Source organism: Ovis aries, chromosome Y (assembly GCF_016772045.2).
Source record: "Ovis aries strain OAR_USU_Benz2616 breed Rambouillet chromosome Y, ARS-UI_Ramb_v3.0, whole genome shotgun sequence".
NCBI classification, from domain to species: domain Eukaryota; kingdom Metazoa; phylum Chordata; class Mammalia; order Artiodactyla; family Bovidae; genus Ovis; species Ovis aries.
Genome location: NC_082741.1, coordinates 14,043,412 through 14,063,783, shown reverse-complemented (window position 1 = coordinate 14,063,783; position 20,372 = coordinate 14,043,412). Strand labels below are relative to the sequence as shown.

The window sequence follows — 20,372 nt, the reverse complement described above, 5'->3', positions numbered from 1 at the left end:
TCCATAGGGCAGAAGAGACTGTGCTTGGGGGATAGGCCGGTAGAGTCATGCATGGGGAAAGTGAATTAGCCCCGTGACACCAGCCAGGTTGCCATTTTGCTGCTGCTGAGCATGGCTACATGACAATCACTCCCAAGTTCCCAACTCACAGAGTATAACTTAGTTCCTTTGAAGCCTGGGAGGATTACCTGGCAGCGACAGCAGCACAGGAAGCTGCTTGGAAACAGTGAGCGTGCCGCTACAGCTATGCCCAAGAATAAAGATAATGACTCCGTTTCTGGAACCACCGACTACTCACTCAGCTGCCGTCGGTGGTCAGTGGTAGTTCCTCCTTCTTGTGGTTGGCTGATGTCTTTGAGTGGGACTGCTCAGTCCACAAAGGAGCAAGACGCTGCTCCTGCTTCCTCCTGCTCATAATTTCCTCTCCCTTTTTGTCAATTTTACACAGAGGGTAAAATACTATTAGTTTCGGATTCATGCCAGTTTAACTGCAGGTGTGCGGGGGAGTGCTCTGCAGAAAGAGAGAGGCAGTGGAACTTCCCCTAGCAAAGCTGAGGGGTCCCGAGGAGAGCTTAGCCTGCTGTCCGCCAACCCAGCCCCTCGGTGAGCGAGAGGCAATCAGAGGTGAAAGGGGTTCCCTCTAAGCAGTTCCACTTTATTGCCACAAACTTTTGGTTTATATAGGCAAGCAAGGGGCTTTTGCGAGGGACTTTTCATAGTTGCACCAATCATGTTAAAGATCAAATCATCATGTGCCATAGTTGCACCAACAAAGGTCAAATCGTCATGTGCCTTCATTGTAACAGGAGTCTATGGTGATCACACGCTATCCACGTGCAGGGAAATCAAGAGAGCCAATTAAAAACTGTAATATAGACCATGCCCCTGTCTCTTCCACCAGGCGCCATCTTAGTTTCTGACCACAAAGCTAACCCATCTTTTTTTAAGTTTTCCCATTTAGGGCCCCACACAGGTGCCTTAGTAAACTGGCAGAAGCCTACTTTTGGTCAGCCAGAGGCTTTGCCCTTATGGCCTTCATCCCTTCCCTGGAATCTCCCTTAGGTGTTTTTTGTGACACACTGATTCTTTCTTTTGGGACTGTTAAATATTTGTCCATACTTTACTTTGTGGACACTTCACTACTGGTGAACTTGTCCTTAGTTTACTTTGTGACAGTTTACTACTTCTTTGCAAGTGAAGTGAAGTGAAGTTGCTCAGTCGTGTCTAACTCTTTGCGAACCCATGGACTGTAGCCTACCAGCTCCTCGGTCCATGGGATTTTCCAGGCAAGAATACTGGTGTGGGTTGCCATTTCCTTCTCCAGGGAATCTTTCTGACCAAGGGATGGAACCCGGGTCTCTCGCATTTTAGGCAGGAACTTTACCATCTGAGCAAGCAGAAAAGGGTAAATCCACGTTGCATGGTTAGGTTCATGTCTGCTGGTTTACTTTCCTCTACCTGTCACAAACCTTAACCTTTTTTTTAGAAGGCACACATATCCCAACGTGTTCAGCCTTCTTTTCTCATAAAACAGATGCTGGCACTATGTATTTCTATTTATCTTTATTCTGAGGCAGACAGTTCAAAAATAACCAGATTTGACAATAACTGCACTTGTAACTTCCAAAATGGTACTTCTAAGCTAACTGAAGGAGGGCACTGGGAGAGTCATTCCTTGAATTCTCCTTTGTACAGTCCTGAGTTCTGCTTGTGTCATGTTTAATGTCCTTGTAACGCCTCCTGGAAAACTGTAACTAAAGGAATCAGAATACCTCTTTCAGAATAGCACCACTTTTCACATTCCGCAATAAATCTCTCTTAATTATTCAGTCCTGGAACTTCATTTTAGCTCTCAAGGCTTACTTAACTTTTGCTATATTTGGTCACACTTCATTGCCTTTTAGTTCAGTGCTCTCTAGATTCTCCAAACCAACTGGCACAGCCTTTCTCTAGCAAATGCTTTGCTGCTAACTATTCAGGGAAACTCTACGAATTCTTTTTTTTTTTTTTTTTTGCTTATCCATTTTTATTTTTATTTTTTTTAATTTTAGTTTTTTATTTTTTAAATTTTAAAATCTTTAATTCTTACATGCATTCCCAAACATGAACCCCCCTCCCACCTCCCTCTCCATAACATCTTTCTGGGTCATCCCCATGCACCAGCCTCAAGCATGCTGCATCCTGCATCAGACATAGACTGGCGATTCAATTCACATGATAGTATACATGTTAGAATGTCATTCTCCCAAATCATCCCACCCTCTCCCTCTCCCTCTGAGTCCAAAAGTCCGTTATACACATCTGTGTCTCTTTCCCTGTCTTGCATACAGGGTCGTCATTGCCATCTTCCTAAATTCCATATATATGTGTTAGTATACTGTATTGGTGTTTTTCTTTCTGGCTTACTTCACTCTGTATAATCGGCTCCAGTTTCATCCATCTCATCAAAACCACAATGAGGTACCACTTCACACCAGTCAGAATGGCTGCGATCCAAAAATCTGCAAGCAATAAATGCTGGAGAGGATGTGGAGAAAAGGGAACCCTCCTACACTGTTGGTGGGAATGCAAACTAGTACAGCCACTATGGAGAACAGTGTGGAGATTCCTTAAAAAATTGCAAATAGAACTACCTTATGACCCAGCAATCCCACTGCTGGGCATACACACCGAGGAAACCAGAATTGAAAGAGACACATGTACCCCAATGTTCATCGCAGCACTGTTTATAATAGCCAGGACATGGAAACAACCTAGATGTCCATCAGCAGATGAATGGATAAGAAAGCTGTGGTACATATACACAATGGAGTATTACTCAGCCATTAAAAAGAATTCATTTGAATCAGTTCTGATGAGATGGAAATAGGAATTCTTTTTCATAATGTGCTAGGTAAATTACAAACCACTTCTACGTGTTTTTTTTTTTTTTCCTAATCTATTTATTTCACTTTTAACTTACAAATAAGTGTACATTTCCATACATTCCTTGTTCCCTCCTCTGTTTCTAGGCTAGGAATGAAGTTTCAGATGCCCATGTTGGATTGTGCATTCTAAAGAGAGTAGTAATTATTTTATGAGTACAGAATTACCACAACTTGGTGCTTAATAGATGTTCAACACATTTTTTGTTAACGTTATCTTCCTAGACTTCATTCCATCCTTGGGTAACTCCCTTCTTCCTTCTGTGGGACTTTTAAACCAGCTGCTTCCTGTCAGGACAAACTGAAAACATTTTGACATATGATTTTTCAGTTTTCATTGCTTTACAAATATATGGACTATTTTGGTTTATTAACCTGCAAATGAATTTTGGAACAGAATGTATAGAAGCCAGGTTTAATTGGAAAGCATGGATGATAAAAATGCTAATGATTATCTCTGGTAATGGGCTATGTGGTTGATAATATAATTATCTGCTAAGGGATTTAGAAGAAAGCCATCAACAATTTGTAAGTGACTAATCAGTAAGCAAATTAGGTTAAATGTAAATCTCTTTTGAGGTCTGTTAATATACTGCTGCTATTTAAATAATAATCTGTTTCCCTGTTTATATAAAATTTAACAGCTTATGTTAGCTTGTTTGATGAGTGTGTAAACTATTATACCAATGATTAGACTTCAATGTTTATTCACTTTTTAATCACTGAGGTAAAGGAGGCAGAAACAGGTGCAAGGGTAAGGAGAATGAATATGAAAAAAGAGACAGTGTTTAAAGAACGTGGACAAGGTAAGAATTCTTTAGCTAATCATACCTTTTATAACAATGTGAATTTCAGAGTTTAATCTGAAACATACCTTAGTCTAAGTCCGGAGATGTCTCATATGTCCTTTTAATTTATTTTAATCTAAATGTTGTTATTTGTGCATATATACATTCTGCTGTTCTGGGCCTTCATTACTGTGCATGGGTTTTTCTTTAGTTGTGGGGAATGGGGTCTGCTCTGTAGCTGCAATCCACGGACTTCTCATAGGGGTGCCGTCTCCATTTGTGAAGCATAGGCTCTATTGAGACCAGGCTTCTGTTGTTGCAGAATGTGGGCTCAACAGTTGGAGTTTCCAGGCTGTAGAACACAGGCTCAATAGCTATGGCATAGGGGCTCAGTTGTTCTGAGGCATGTAGATTCATCCCGGAAGAGGGATCAAACTGGTTTCTGCTGTATTGGCAGGTGGAATCCTTACCAGTGAGCCACCACAGAAGCGCCTCATAGTTCTAGCTTTTTCCCCATTTGCAGTGCCATATATTTCTCTAGTAATTCTGTATTAAATAATTCATTTTACACCATTTCTCATGAAGGATTAATGTGCCATTTCTGTAAGCAAAGTGTTCTGTTTTTATTCTATGGAAAAACATGATATAGCCGAGTGAATTTTAGGGTTTAGAACAGAGTAAGGCTGTCTTCCAATATTGGAAATTCCCTACTATTGTAATATTTTTCAGTAGAATATGAGAAATCCATACCAAGAAATCAGACTATTAGTACTACCATGTCATTAGCACATGATAATGTTTAATAAAGTTACTGAATAACTCTTATTTAAGTAAGTGAAGACTAAAATAAGAGTAAAATAATTGACTGAACCACATACTATTTTTTTCACTTTAATGAAAATTTAAGCCCATGGAAACATTGAAATGAGAGTACAAATCCCGTATCTTTTTCACTAAGACTTACTAATCTTTAATGTTTTCTTTTTGTATTTACTTTCTGTACATGAACATTTTCCTTCTAACCTTTTAAATTTTGTTATAGGCAGGTCTAGTTACGTAGATATAGACTTGAGCCCTAAATATTTCATCTCCTAAGAGTGAAGCCTTTCTCTATATAACTCCAGGAGAATGGTCACAAGACATTTAACCTTCCCATTCTATTGTCACCTAGTAAACCATAACCTTGACTAGACAGACCTTTTTTTGGCAAAGTAATGTCTCTGCTTTTTAATATGCTATCTAGGATGGTCATAACATTCCTTCCAAGGAGTAAGTGTCTTCTAATTTCATGGCCACAGTCACCATCTGCAGTGATTTGGGAGCCCCCCCCAAAATAAAGTTTGACACTGTTTCCACTGTTTCCCCATCTGTTTCCCATGAAGTGATGGGAACAGATGCCATGGTCTTAGTTTTCTAAATGTTGAGCTTTAAGCCAACTTTTTCACTCTCCTCTTTCAGTTTCACTAGAGGCTTTTTAGTTCCTTTTCACTTTCTGCCATAGGAGTAGTGTAATCTGCATATCTGAGGTTATTGATATTTCTCCCTGCAATCTTAATTCCAGCTTATGCTTCTTTCAGCTCAGCGTTTCTCATGATGTACTCTGCATAGAAGTCAAATAAGCAGGGTGGCAATATACAGCCTTGAGGTACTCATTTTCCTATTTGGAACCAGTCTGTTGTTCCATGTCCAGATCTAACTGTTCCTTCCTGACCTGCATATAGGTTTCTCAAGAGGCAAGTGAGGTGGTCTGGTATAACCACCTCTTGACCAACCTAGATAGCATATTAAAAAGCAGAGACTTTAGTTTCCCAACAAAGGTCCATCTAGTCAAGGCTATGTTTTTTCCAGTGGTCATGTATGGATGTGACAGTTGGACTGTGAAGAAGTCTGAGCGGTGAAGAACTGATGCTTTTGAACTGTGGTGTTGGAGAAGGTTCTCAAGAGTCACTTGGGCTGCAAGGAGATCTAGCCAGTCCATCCTAAAAGAAATCAGTCCTGGGTGTTCATTGAAAGAACTGATGCTGAGGCTGAAACTCCAATAATTTGGCCACCTCATGTGAAGATTTGATTCATTGGCAAAGACCCTGATACTGGGAAGGATTGGGGGAAGGGGGAGAAGGGGACAACAGAGGATGAGATAGTTGGATGGCATCACCAGCTCAGTGGACATAAGATTGTGTAAACTCTGGGAGTTGGCGATGGATAGGGAGGATTGGTATGCTGCCATTCATGGGGTCGCAAAGAGTCAGGCACGACTGAGCGACTGATCTGAATTGCACTGAAGTACTCTTTTCTAGCACTGTTGCTTGTGCTTAGTCATGTCTGACTATCTTTTGAAATCATGGATTGTGCCCCACCTGGCTACTGCTTCCAAGGGATTCTCCAGGAAGAAGACTGGAATATGCTGTCCTCTCCTTCTCCATGGGATCATTCTGGCCCAGAAATCAAATGTGTCTCTCCTTTGTTTCTTACATTTGCAGTTGAATTCTTCATGGATGCTTTTGAACTGTGGTGTTGGAGAAGACTCTTGAGAGTCCCTTGTACTGCAAGGCAATCCAACCAGTCCATCCTGAAGATCAGCTCTAGGGATTTCTTTGTAAGGAATGATGCTAAAGCTGAAACTCCAGTACTCTGGCCACCTCATGCAAAGAGTTGACTCATTGGGAAAGACTTTGATGCTGGAAAGGATTGGGGGCAGGAGAAGAAGTGGACAACAGAGGATGAGATGGCTGGATGGCATCACTGATTCAATGAACGTGAATCTGAGTGAACTCCGGAGTTGGTGATGGACAGGGAGGCTTGGCATGCTGCATTTCATGCGGTCGCAAAGAGTCGGACATGACTGAGCAACCGGACTGAACTGAACTGTACTGAACTGAGCCACTGGGGAAACCGGTTTTTTTATTATAGCCGCTAGCAATATGTAGATGTTGAAATGAATGGAAATTAACGTATTGTTCAATTCACATGTATACTTTTCACTTAATTGAAAATTATATTATCTGTCGTTGATCTGGTGTATAACCTCCATTCACATTTGTCTATTTGCTTATGTAATTTACACTTCTTAACAAAGCCATGTAGTTATTACTGCATACTGAAAGACATGAAACCCATACAACACAGACAAACACACACACACACACACTCACACACAAGCACAAATAATATATTAATTTCTTGGAACATGATGTGAGGCTAAAGATAATCTGGTCCTTGATCTTCATATTTTTTCCTTACATTAGAAGTTTGTTTTCATGGCCTATTTTTAAGTTATCATCTTCTTTTCTTTGTTATTTTCTTCTCTGTAGCACTCCTGATTACTAAGCTGGGTTCATAGGCTGTTTTCCAAGGAATTCTCCAGCATGTGAATCCTATTACATGTCAGGATAATTACAGATTGGACGAGGAGCTCTTGGTGAAGTTGTTACTCAGTTGCTAAGTCATGTGTATGACTCTGTCATAGACAGAGGACCCCATGAACTTCAGTACACTAGGCTACCCCGTCCTTCACTATCTCCCTGAGTTTGCTCAGACTCTTATACCTTGAATCCTGTGATACTACCCAAACATCTCATCTTCTGTTGTCCTCTTCTCTTGCCCTCCTGCTTTCACTGCATCAAGGTCTTCTCCTTTCAGTCGACTCTTTGCATCAGGAGGCCAAAATATTGGAGCTTCAGCAGCAGATCTTGCAGTGAATGTTCAGGGCTGATCTTTAGGATTGACTTCTCTGATCTCCTTGCCATCCAGTGGACTCTCAAGAGTCTTCCCCAGCACTTCAGGTGAAAAGCTTCAACTCTTCAGTGTCCAGCCTTCTTTATGTTTCCAACTATCACATCCATATGTGACTACTGAAAGAACTAGATATTTGACTATACAGACCTTTGTCAGCAAAGTGGTAACTCTGCCTTTTAACGTGTTGTATATAGTTGCCATGGGGGATGGTTTTGATCCCTGTCTCCTGTACAATGTCACGACCATCATTCCATAGTTCATCAGGCACTCTATCTATCAGATCTAGGCCCTTAAATATATTTCTCACTTCCACTGTATAATCATAAGGGGATTGATTTAGGTTATACCTGAATGGTCTAGCGGTTTTCCCGACTTTCTTCAATCAAGTCTGAGTTTGGTAATAAGGAGGTCATGATCTGAGCCACAGTCAGCTCCTGATCTTGTTTTTGTTGACTGTATAGATCTTCTCCATCTTTGGCTGCAAAGAATATAATCAGTCTGACTTAGGTGTTGACCCTCTGGTGATGTCCATGTGTAGAGTCTTCTCTTGTGTTGTTGGAAGAGGGTGTTTGCTATGACCAGTGCATTTTCTTGGCAAAACTCTATTAGTCTTTTCCCTGCTTCATTCCGCATTCCAAGGCCAAATTTGCTTGTTACTCCAGGTGGTTCTTGACTTCCTACTTTTGCATTCCAGTCCTCTATAATGAAACGGTATCTTTTTTGGGTGTTAGTTCTAAAAGGTCTTGTCGGTCTTCATGATCAAGACCATTCCCATGGAAAAGAAATGCAAAAAAGCAAAATGGCTGTCTGCGGAGGCCTTACAAATAGTTGTGAAAAGAGAGGTGAAAAGCAAAGGAGAAAAGGAAAGATATAAGCATCTGAATGCAGAGTTCCAAAGAATAGCAAGAACCGATAAGAAAGCCTTCTTCTGCAATCAATGAAAAGAAATAGAGGAAAGGAACAGAATGGGAAAGACTAGAGATCACTTCAAGAAAATTAGAGATACCAAGGGAATATTTCATATAAAGATGGGCTCGATAAAGGACAGAAATGGTATGGACCTAACAGAAGCAGAAGATATTAAGAAGAGACGGCAAGAATACACAGAAGAACTGTACAAAAAAGATCTTCATGACCCAGATAATCATGATGATGTGATCATTAATCTAGAGCCAGACATCTTGGAATGTGAAGTCAAATGGGCCTTAGAAAGCATCACTACGAACAAAGCTAGTGGAGGTGATGGAATTCCAGTTGAGCTGTCTCAAACCCTGAAAGATGATGTTGTGAAAGTGCTGCACTCAATATGCCAGCAAATTTTAAAAACTCAGCAGTGACCACAGGACTGGAAAAGTTCAGTTTTCATTGCAATTCCAAAGAAAGGCAATGCAGAAGAATGCTAAAACTACTGCACAATTGCACTCATATCACACACTAGTAAAGAAATGCTCAAAATTCTCCAAGCCAGGCTTCAACAATAAGTGAACTGAGAGTTCCCTGATGTTCAAGCTGGTTTTAGAAAAAGCAGAGGAACCAGATATCAAATTGCCAACATCCTCTGCATCATGGAAAAAGCAAGAGAGGTCCAAAAAAACTTCTATTTCTGCTTTGTTGACTATGCCAAAGCCTTTGACTCTTTTGAACACTATTAAGTGTGGAAAATTCTGAAAGTGATGGGAATGCAACAACACCTTACCTGCTTCTTGAGAAATCTGTATTCAGTTCAGGAAGCAACAGTTAGAACTGGACATGGAAAAACAGACTGGTTCCAGGTAGGAAATGTAGTACGTCAAGGCTGTATATTTTCACCCTGCTTATTTAACTTCTATGCAGAGTACATCATGAGAAACCCTGGCCTGGACGAAACACAAGCTGGTATCAAGATTGCCAGGCAAAATATCAATAACCTTGGGTATGCAGATGACACCATCCTTATGGCAAAATGTGAAGAGGAGCTAAAAAGTCTCTTGATGAATGCGAGAGAGTGAAAAAGTTGGCTTAAAGCTCAACATTCAGAAAACGAAGATCTTGGCATCCAGTCCCATCACTTCATGGGAAATAGATGGGGAAACATTAGAAACAGTACCAGACTTTATTTTTGGGGGCTCCAAAATCACTGCAGATGGTGCTGCAGCCATGAAATTAAAAGACGCTTACTCCTTGGAAGAAAAGTTACAACCAACCTAGATAATATATTCAAAAGCCAGACATTACTTTGCCAACAAAGGTCCATCTAATCAAGGCTATGGTTTTTAATTTGGTCATATAATGATGTGAGAGTTGGACTGTGAAGAAAGCTGAGCACTGAAAAATTGATGCTTTTAAACTGTAGTGTTGGAGAAGACTCTTGAGAGTCTCTTGTACTGCAAGAAGATCTAACCAGTCCATTCTGAAGGAGATCAACCCTGGGATTTCTTTGGAAGGAATGATGCAGAAGCTGAAACTCCAGTACTTTGGCCACCTCATGCGAAAAGTTGACTTATTGGAAAAGTCTTTGATGCTGGGAAGGATTGGGGGCAGGAGAAGAAGGGGAGGACAAAGGATTAGATGGCTGGATGGCAATACTGACTCAGTGAAAGCGAGTCTGAGTGAACTCCGGGAGTTGGTGACGGACAGGGAGGCCTGGCGTGCTGTGATTCACGGAGTCGCAAAGAGTCAGACACAACTGAGACACTAAACTGAACTGAACTGATAGTATTGCCATAGCTTTTCTCCCAAGAAGCAGTTCAGTTCAGTCACTCAGTTGTGTTTGACTCTGCGACCCAATGGACTGCAGAATGCCAGGCCTCTCTGTCCATCACCAATTCATGGCATTTACCCAAATGCATGCTCATTAATTCAGTGATGACATCTGTCCATCTAATCCTCTATTGTCCCCATCTCCTGCTGCCCTAAATCTTTCGCAACATTAGGGTCTTTTCAAATGAGTCAGCTCTTGGCATCAGGTAGCCAAGTATTGGGGTTTCAGCTTCAACATCAGTCTTTCCAATAAACACCCAGGACTGGTTTTTAGGATGAACTGGTTGGATGGCCTTGAAGTTCAAGGGGCTGTCAAGACCCTTCACCAACACTAAGTGGGAAAGCATCAATTCTTTGGCACTCAGCTTTCTTTACAGTCCAACTCTCACATCCAAAAATAACTACTGGAAAAATCATACCCTTGACTAGAAGGAACTTTGTTGGCAACGTAATGTCTCTGCTTTTTTAATATGCTGTCTAGGTAAGTCATAACTTTCCTTCCAAGGAGTAAGTGCCTTATAATTTAATTGCTGCAATCACCATCATCAGTGATTTGGAGCCACCCTTAAAAAAACTGTCAGCCAGAGAATCCCCATTTATTTCCCATGAAGTGATGGGACCAGATGCCATGATCTTAGTTTTCTGAATGTTGAGCTTTAAGCCAACACTTTTACTCTCCTCTTTCACTTTCATCAAGAGGATCTTTAGTTCTTCTTCACCTTCTGCGATGTGTGATGTCATCTGCATATCTGAGGGTATTGATATTTCTCCCAGCAATCTTGATTCCATTTTGGGCTTCATCCAGCCCAGGGTTTCTCATGACATACTCTGCATAGAAGTTAAGTATGTAGGGTGACAATAGATAGGCTTTAGGTACTCCTTTTCCTAACCAGTCTGCTGTTCCATTTCCGGCTCTAACTGTTGCTTCCTGAACTGCATACATATTTATCTAGAGGCAGGTAAAGTGGTCTGGTAATCCCATTTCTTTCAGAATTTTCCACAGTTTATTGTGATCCACACAGTCAAGGCTTTGGCATAGTCAATAAAGCAGATGATTTTCTGGAACTTGCTTGCTTTTTCGATGGTCCTGCAGATGTTAGCAACTTGATCTCTGGTTTCTCTGCCTTTTTGAAGACGAGTTTGAACATCAAGAAGTTCACGGCTGAAGAATTAGTGAAACGTGGCTTGAAGAATTTTGAGCATTACCTTTCTAGTGTGTGAGATTGTGCGGTAGTTTGAGCCTTCTTTGCCATTGCCTTTCTTAGGGATTGGAATGAAAACTGACCTTTTCCAGTCTCCTGGCAGCTGCTGAGTTTTCCAAATTTTCTGGCTTATTGAGTGTGGCAATTTCATGGCATCATCTTTAGGTTTTGAAATAGCTTTATGGGATTTCCCTCACCTCCACCAACTTTGTCCATAGTGATGCTTTCTAAGGCCCACTTGACTTCCCATTCCAGAGGTCTAGGTGAGTGAACATTCTATCGTGATTATCTGGGTCATGAAGATCTTTTTTGTACCCTTCTTCTTTGTATTCTTGCCACCTCTTTTTAGTATCTTCTGCTTCTCTTAGGTCCGTAACATTTCTATCATTTGTTGTGTACATCTTTGCATGAAATGTTCCCTTAGTATCTCTAATTTTCTTGAAGAGGTCTCTAGTCTTTTCCATTCTATTGTTTGCCTCTATTTCTTTCCACTGATTCCTGAGGATGGCTTTCTTGTCTCTCCTCGCTATTCTTTGGATCTCTGCATTCAAATGGGTATATCTTTCCTTTTCTCCTTTGCTTTTCAATTTCTTTATTTTCATAGTTTTGTAATGCCTCCTCAGAGACCCATTTGGCTTTTTTGCCATTTTTTTCTCCTTGGGCATGGTCTTTATTCCTGTCTCCTGTACAGTGTCACAAACCTCCGTCCATAGTTCATCAGGTACTCTGTCTATCAGATCTAGTCCTTTAAATCTATTTCTCACTTCCACTGTATTATCATCAGGGATTTTATTTAGGTCACACCTTAATGGTCAAGGAGCAGGAACTTTTTAATCATGGTTGCAGTGGCTATCACTTTGATGTTAGGCCTTAATACAAAATTTAGTAATGTATCGGTTTATATTAATTACCTGTTTATTTCTCTTTATTCTGATGCCTGTGTTTATCATTTATGTCAAGAAGACATTGTCCCATACTGGCTAATGCTTATGTCAGTGCTTTCAAGTGACAGTAGAATTAGGTGGTCTCTTCACTATTCTTAGATATAATTATTTTTAAACATTTGATGCTTTATCTTGAAATACGACTTTAAGCACTTTAAAACGAGCATCAACGTGTTCTCAAGCAAAAGTTTGTTAGTGATCAAGCTACTGTTTATAATCAGTAGAGTTCATGAGGGAAAGGTGAGCCAAGATTTGATGAATACTCAGTGTGAGAGGGTTGTTAAGTCAACATTTAGGGTACCATTTGAAATTAGCCACTTTCATTTCCAAGGGTAGAGTGTGTAGTCATAATGACCAAGACTGAATTGTTTTTCTCATATTAGCGGATAACTTAAATATTCCCAGTAGCAGATAGCTTTTCGTGGAAATAGCATTTGTGATTTTGGATTAACAGCTTTACTTATGTTGATGTTTTCCTGCTCTAAAAATAAGGGGATGTATACATAAGTGTAGCTGAAGAGACTATAGACATTGTTTGAGAGATTAAGAGTCTTCTCATTTTCATGGAGAAAATTAATATATGTCACCTTGAGACAGCTCTCATTTGTTATAATGCTTGACCATTTTTTTGTTTGTTTTTTAATTATGGTTTGGTCTAAAGGTAGCTCTAAAACTGAAGTTACTAACTTAATAACAAATGTTACATTTTAGGAAGTATTGAACAGTATCTTAGAGTTTTGTTTGTTTGTTTGTTTGTTTTGTTTTGTTTTCTTTTTTGCCCCTTCCGAAGAATAGGCTCAGGTAACCACAATGTCGGGAAATGCACTATTGGAAGCAATGTGTTTTGAAGGTGTGACAAGGATATACCATATCTGAGGAAGCTTAGAACAAAAGGTCAGTGTGGATATATATTTTACTTTAATACAAAACTTAACTTTAAAAAATTTACCTGTGATTCCAAGTGACTGGCTTTTGTGAATTATTTATGGCTTCAAAAATAATAATTTATGTGGCAATATAAAAGCATAAAATTAGAAAATCCTTGATAACTTTCATAATAGGATTTATGTTCAGAAAGAATGATTTGTAAGACCTAGGCTGGACTTATGCCAGATATGTTTACACTTGAGGAACCAGACAAATTATGTGTATGAAACAAATGGCCTAGACTCAACAAAAATATTAAGCTGTTAAAGAAAGAAAAAAAAAACCTAAAAATTATTTTCCAGACAAAATGAGTTTAATTGCTAATTAAATGTAGTATATGGTCCTGCATAACCCTTTGATTTGTGGAAACAGCTTTAGGTAGTGTTAGGAGCATTTGAAATTGAAACACGATAGGTCATCTTATTTAGTAATTTTGGCATATTTATTGATCATGTTGTTTAAAAGTTCTTTCAACTCTAATTTTTTGGATTGAAAAACAGTTTGTTCTCTTGAATCATTATTTTCCAGTTAATGATTTTGGGCCTGAATCGATGTATATTTGTAACAAGTTGACTATATTTGTGTAGATAGGTTATTTTTATTTGTTTAAAATAACTAAAAATTCCCAGAGTGATTTGTGAATAAAAGTAATTTATGTGACAAAGAACTATGCTTTTGTAATTTTAAAAGACTTTAGTTGAAGTAAATATTGTATATTTTAATATACTAAATAATAAAATTTGACCCAAACTGAACTGCCTAAATTTAATTTTTGCTTAATATACTATAACTATAACAAGACTTTGTTACATAGACATGAGCACACACACAAACACATATTGCTGCACATGCATACAAGACACACACACACACACACACACACACATATGTAGTTTTCTCCTAATCCTTAGCAGATACTTTTCACACACTGTGTGAATTGTATTTTTTGTATCACATTGCTGCTGCTAAGTCTCTTCTCTCATGTCCGACTGTGTGCGACCCCATAGACGGCAGCCCACCAGGCTCCCCCATCCCTGGGATTCTCCAGGCAATAACATTGGAGTGAGTTGCCATTTGTATCATGCTAAGTATGGCTTAACATCAAACACTTTTGTTTGTTTGCACTTTAAATACAATATACTGTGAGCTTTATTTTATAGATTTGGATAAACACTTCACATATTATATTGGTTGGTCTTCGAGATTATCAGGTAACAATTGCACTTAAATTTATAATGTTCTTGAATTTAGAAATCATTAATATCAGTATTTCACTGATGCAATAAAATGCATTTGGCCTGTTCTAGCCAGTTATGATTCTCATCCTTCCGGCATCACAATTTGTTAATATCCACTTATGTTTAAGACGATAGGATTCTGGCTGACTGACGGTATATGTGTTCTGTGGGAAGACTGGTTGTTTCTTTTCTGATTTTAAATGTAATATGCAATACATATCCCCTTATAATTTTGGATAAATGCTACAGCTCATCCTGTCCTCATCTAAAGTCCAAGTGTATTCAAGGCTCTGTGCTAGGTTTTCAGGCTTTATGCTGCAGGCTGACTTCAGTTTTCTGTAGTAAAACGAGGAGATATCTTTGTATTTTATGATATATATTTCACAGAGCTAGATTATTCATTTTCCTTTCAATGTTTTTTTCTTAATTTTTGACAACACTGCAGCTTGTGGGGTCTTAGATACCCAGTCAGGGACTGAATCCAGAATACTGCTGTGAAAGCCCTCGGTCCTAATCATTGGACCACCAGGGGATTCCCTCCAGGTTTGCTGTCTAAATCTTTTTGAAAAATGACCTTTGCTGAAAAAAGAACAGTAGCATATGACAGTGATTTTCATTACCATTCTCACTCATCAAAAGAAAAAAATAGTAAGTTTATATTAGGTGCTCAGTTATGATTTTTCAATTTAAAGGTCTCAGATCCAAATTTGAGAAACCACTGCTGTAGATGATGCAATTAAATAACACAAAACCTCTATCTCCAAAAAAGGATTTGGGGGGCTTATAGGAGAAAGATAAGGCATAGACTAGGTCTTTTAGAGTGTAAGTTATAAATCTGAGATGAATACTTAGAGAACTACTTGGTAGTTGGCCATTTTGACCTCAGTGTTTGGAATATGACTTGTGAAACAGAAATCCTTTTGATTTCTGTATCAAACCCATTGCTTATGCTTAATTAAATTTTGCTTGAAATGATTGCTGTTTCTTTCTATTCTATTATCAGGTCATGTGTTCTGTAAATACCTAAGACTTTCTGATTTGCAAATTTTCAGTCTTCTGTTTCCTTGTTTAGTTTTTAGTGTGATTGTTCTATTAGTGATTTACAGAGACAGTTTGAAGTCAGCCACTCCACTTTTTATCTCCACTAGGTTTCTTTTAAGGAATTGGTATGTCCTGATTCTCTAGTGAAATATTCTTGACAATTAAAAAAAAAGTTATGCACATTGTTTCTTGTATTATTTTTATCTATACTACCTGATGTTAAGTCTCTGTTAGGTCCAGCTTCTAGGCTTTCTGAGCCATGGTATGTATTAACTGCTTATATCCTTATATGTGACCAGACACTTTCTTCTATTTCTTTGTGTGTCTCATGATTTGTTGTTGTTGTTGAAAACTAGAAAATGCAGATATAACATGGTGAGACAGGACATCAGTTTTCTTCTCCCAGAGCTTTTTCTTGTCCCCGATTGTTGGATAGTTTCTGAAACAGATTCTGTATGGTATTTATCTTTTCCTTGTGTGTGGCTAATGAATGCTTGTTTATAACCTAGCAAACAGCCCATGTTTGAGGTTTCATTAAAAACCTGTTGGCCTCTCAACCTCTGCTTTTAGGCTCTGTGCATGCTGGGGCATACCTTTAATACTCATGCAGGTGACTAATCATTCTTCTCTTCATCTGAGGCTTATGCAGAAAAGCCAGGTCACTCAAAGCTGAGAGCATACCTGAAATTTTATGAGTTTGCATTCAGTCCTGATTCCACATATAAATGAGGTCCTGCAGTGTTTACTTTCTCTGGGTGACTTGTTTCTCTTGACACACTTCTCTCCAGGTTCATCCATGGTGTTGCAAATGGAAGGATTTATCTACCTTGGTTGTTAATCCCTATTGGTCATATCATTTGCAAATATTTTTGCCAATCTAATGGACTGCTTTTTTCTACTGTTGTTGACAATTTCCTTTTCCATGCAAGAGCTATTTAGTGTGATATCGTTTCACTTACTAGGTTTTGCTAGGTTGCAAAGAGCAAGAGCGGCATTCGGAGTTTTACACTGTGTTATCTTGCAGTAGTTTTAAGATTTCAGCTCTGTGTTTACATCTCTGATCTATTTCAGGGTAATTTTAGGTAGATTCTGGTGTAAGAAAGGAAGTCTACTTTTATGTTAAGTATTGTTTCTCCAGTCCTGTCTATTGGAGAGGATGTCTTTTCTACAGTGTGGTCTTGGTTCCCTTCATAGATATTAGTTGACCGGTTTTGAAAAATTTTATTTCTGAGTGCCAAGTTCTGTTCACGAAATGCATTATGGGTGGAATGCAGTGCCTTATTATTTGAACAGTTGTGTTTCAAAACCAGGAAGTGTATGTCGTCCAGCTTTATTCTTTCTCAAGATTGCTTTGGCAGTTTGGATTGTTTGAGGTTCCATATAAATTTGTCTGTGGGGGGGGGGTGGGGGTGGGGGAATGCTATTTGAATTGCTATAGGAATTACATGGAATCTGTACATTACTTTGGGTAATATGAATGCATTAATATTATAACAGGTTTTAACATGTTGATTTTATATCCTGATACTTTACCGATCTTTTTTTTTTTCATTTGTATGTTTTGTGATCTAGAACATCCATTGATAACCTTTCCACTTGTTGTATTTGATGACTAAAAACATAATCTGTCCATAAAAGTGTATATTCTCATGTCCATTTATTTTAGTTTAACTACATATAATCCTGCAAATGGATCAAATAATAATTAATTCCCAGTTAAATTCTCTGTTTGATGGGCAATATAATCACATTTACATTAATCCCTTAAGGGATTAAAATACCAACTGTAAAGTGATACCCACATATAGCTCTTCTGATTTTTAATCTGTTGTGGATAATTACAAACCTTTGCTACTCAAATTATAATCTAAAGGTAATAGCAGCATCACTACTCCATGGAATTTTATGAGCAGATTGTTAGCGTATCTCTCCACTACTGAGTTACATTCAGTGTTTTAACAGAATACTTATGTATTTTTGGTGCACATTATTGTTTGAGAAGTGTTGGTTTATATTACACTGCAGTTTTATGACTGTGATATTTTCAGTTGCATTTCTTTAGGCCTTTTCTAGCTTAATTGTAAGTATTCAGAATGTTTTCCTCTGTGAGTGACACAGCTTCTTTTAAATGAAGAAAAGTGAACTCCCTAAAAGCCAGTAATTCTCAGGAACATTTGCATCATAAACTCACAAAGACTTCACTTCAGGCCTGTCAGCTTTAAGGAAGATATGGTATCTTTTTTAAAGCACCACAGACAATTCAAGTCAGTAAGATACTCTAAGAATTGTGGGTTATAGAAATGTTTCTCTAGAGTAATAATACCACTTTCAGTTTGAACTACAGTGTTAGAGTGTGGACAAGGACCACGTCGCCACCCCACATGTTTCCTTTTCTTTCATTGATTCAGTGCATTGTATACATAACTTTCCTAGTCTATACCTTATTTGGTCATGCACACAAACTTCATCACGATGACTATGTCTGTGTGTATTTGCAGTTGACAGAAGAAAGGTGAGAGAATAGTGAGGTTTTTCTTAAGGGTGTCTAATTTGAAAGTAATTTATGAGATAGCTGATGATTCTTTGCATAACCAGTTTTGATCCTTCCTGTTTTTCTCCAAGGATAACAAAGCTGATGTAATTTTAAAGTACAATGCAGATGAAGATAGAAGTCTGAAGGCTTATAGAGAGCTTCCGGAATATGGTAGTTAATATCAAAGTTATTACACCTCCCTGTCTTCTCATAGTATTTACTAGTTAGTATTAAGGTGAAACACTCGTTTCAGAATTCTCTCCTTTCCGTATTTTTGCATAGATGCTTAAATTCACTTTAAATTAAATTTAAATGTACTAAATACTTCAGAATATTAACAACTTAGTAATGGATTCTCTTCCTAATATATGTTCTTTTGGTGGGTTATTAAAAAACTCAGAAATCTTAGACTTGCACATAATAATTGTTAAAGGAATGCCTCTTTTACACTCTTAAAAACAATTCTTAAGAGATTATACCTGTTTTCAGCTAATCGAGGACACCATTTATGGTACTGGTATTGATTATTTTGGAAAAGAATATTCAGGTTTTTTTAGTATTTAGAGTACTGCTCTGGAGCTTTGGGGACAGTGTTTTTAAATCCCTTTTATTTCTTAGAGACAATATTCTATTCTACCTCTAGTAAACTTGGAACAATTAAAATAAGTTTCTAGTAACAAAAAGAGGAAGTATACTAAACTCACATTTTGAATATAATAACGTATTCTATTACAGTGCATTTTATTATAAATTTATGAAATTTTGAGTAAGAGTGAAGATTCTGATGAGATACAGGCCATTTAAGAAATACTAAGATAATTGGGAATCAGGTAAATACTTGGCAGTGAATTTCTTTTAGCAGTTTCATTGTGAGTTTGTTCTTTGTGATATGTTTGTAGTTACGAAGACTTTTCTTGGAATAAAACTGTTGAACCAAGGATTGATTACAAGCAAATTTTTTGTACAGTTCAGTGTTTTAGTATTAATCCAGTATTATTTCTTTAAATGGATAATTAACCTAGTGACATCTTGGTTTTATGTCTGTAAGAGTATGTTTTTACTGTTTTTAGCTGAACTTAATGAAACAGATACCTTGGATCCTGAAGATGATGATAAAATCCAGTTTAAGGACCTTGCAGGTGAAAATGAAGACATTGAGATTTAAGTCTAGGCTGAAACATGTGTGTGTGTGTTTACTGTTTTATATATGAAAGTAGTCAGAAATTTCACCATCTTTGGTCTCAGAAGTTATGTATCCATTAATTTGAATATTCATTAATATTTAGAAGCCAGCTTGGCAACGTTTCTAAATTTTCTAAAACTTTATAATTCTTTAGATCCTTTTTTTTTTTTAATTAATTAGGTCTGACACTAAGTACTCCATAATGACACTTTATTAAGCCAAGGGGGTTACAGTGATGGTGGTAAGAAGTTTAGCAGGCAGTTTTAAAACGTATCATCTCCCAAGGCTGATACATTAAAAGAAAAAAAGCAAATTGAAGCCAGCTTGCTGAAGCATTGGGATTTCGGTGTACTCCAAAGCATTCTTATAATGAAGGCCTGTATTGTTGCTCATGGATTTAGAAGTCACATTAATTACCCGGTATCACTCTAGGACAAACTTTTGGCTTTTAGTTTGTGGGAAATGGTTGTTTATCTTGGTAAGGAAATAGTGATGATAGGAGTTTTAAATGCCTCACTTTTCTGCTATGGATGTATTTTACAAAGCATTTTATTGATTTGTATCTCTTGACTTATTAGACAGGCATATCAAGCAATTGGAATGACAGTATGGCTTATATTCTTGTAGGCCCTGTTAGACTTCTTATTCTTTTGGTATTTCTGTAGTAAAAAATGTATGATAGAAACCAAAAATGTAAAAGAATCAATGAGTGTTTGATTGAATAATAAGGCAGAAGTTTAGAATTTCAGGAACAGATTTTAGGAAGTTTAAATTGGATCACTGATGTCCAACACCATTTTCAAGATCTTTCAGTCATCAGCATTCTTATTAGGAGCATTTTCAGATACGCAAAGAAAATGGATTTTAATTTGAAGAGAGCAATCACATATTCACCAAGATTATACAGTTTACAATTTTGTACTCAGTGTGTCACATCTATCCTGTTCATACCATTCCATATTATACGTTGACGGATTTCAAAACCAAGGCACTACCCTTGGTGGTCTAGTGTTTTAAGATTTTCACGGCAGGGTTCACGAGTTCAATTCCTGGTTGGAAAAAAATGACCTGCGTCCTGCAGCGGCATGGTCACAAGTAATAATGAAAACCAAAATTGT

At 37.9% G+C, this 20,372-nt stretch overlaps 1 pseudogene; it reads left to right on the top strand.

Annotated features, from left to right (window-relative positions):
- Positions 1-246: 246 nt before the first annotated feature.
- On the top strand, positions 247-19,236 carry LOC132658923 (eukaryotic translation initiation factor 1A, X-chromosomal-like; annotated as a pseudogene).
- Positions 19,237-20,372: the final 1,136 nt, after the last annotated feature.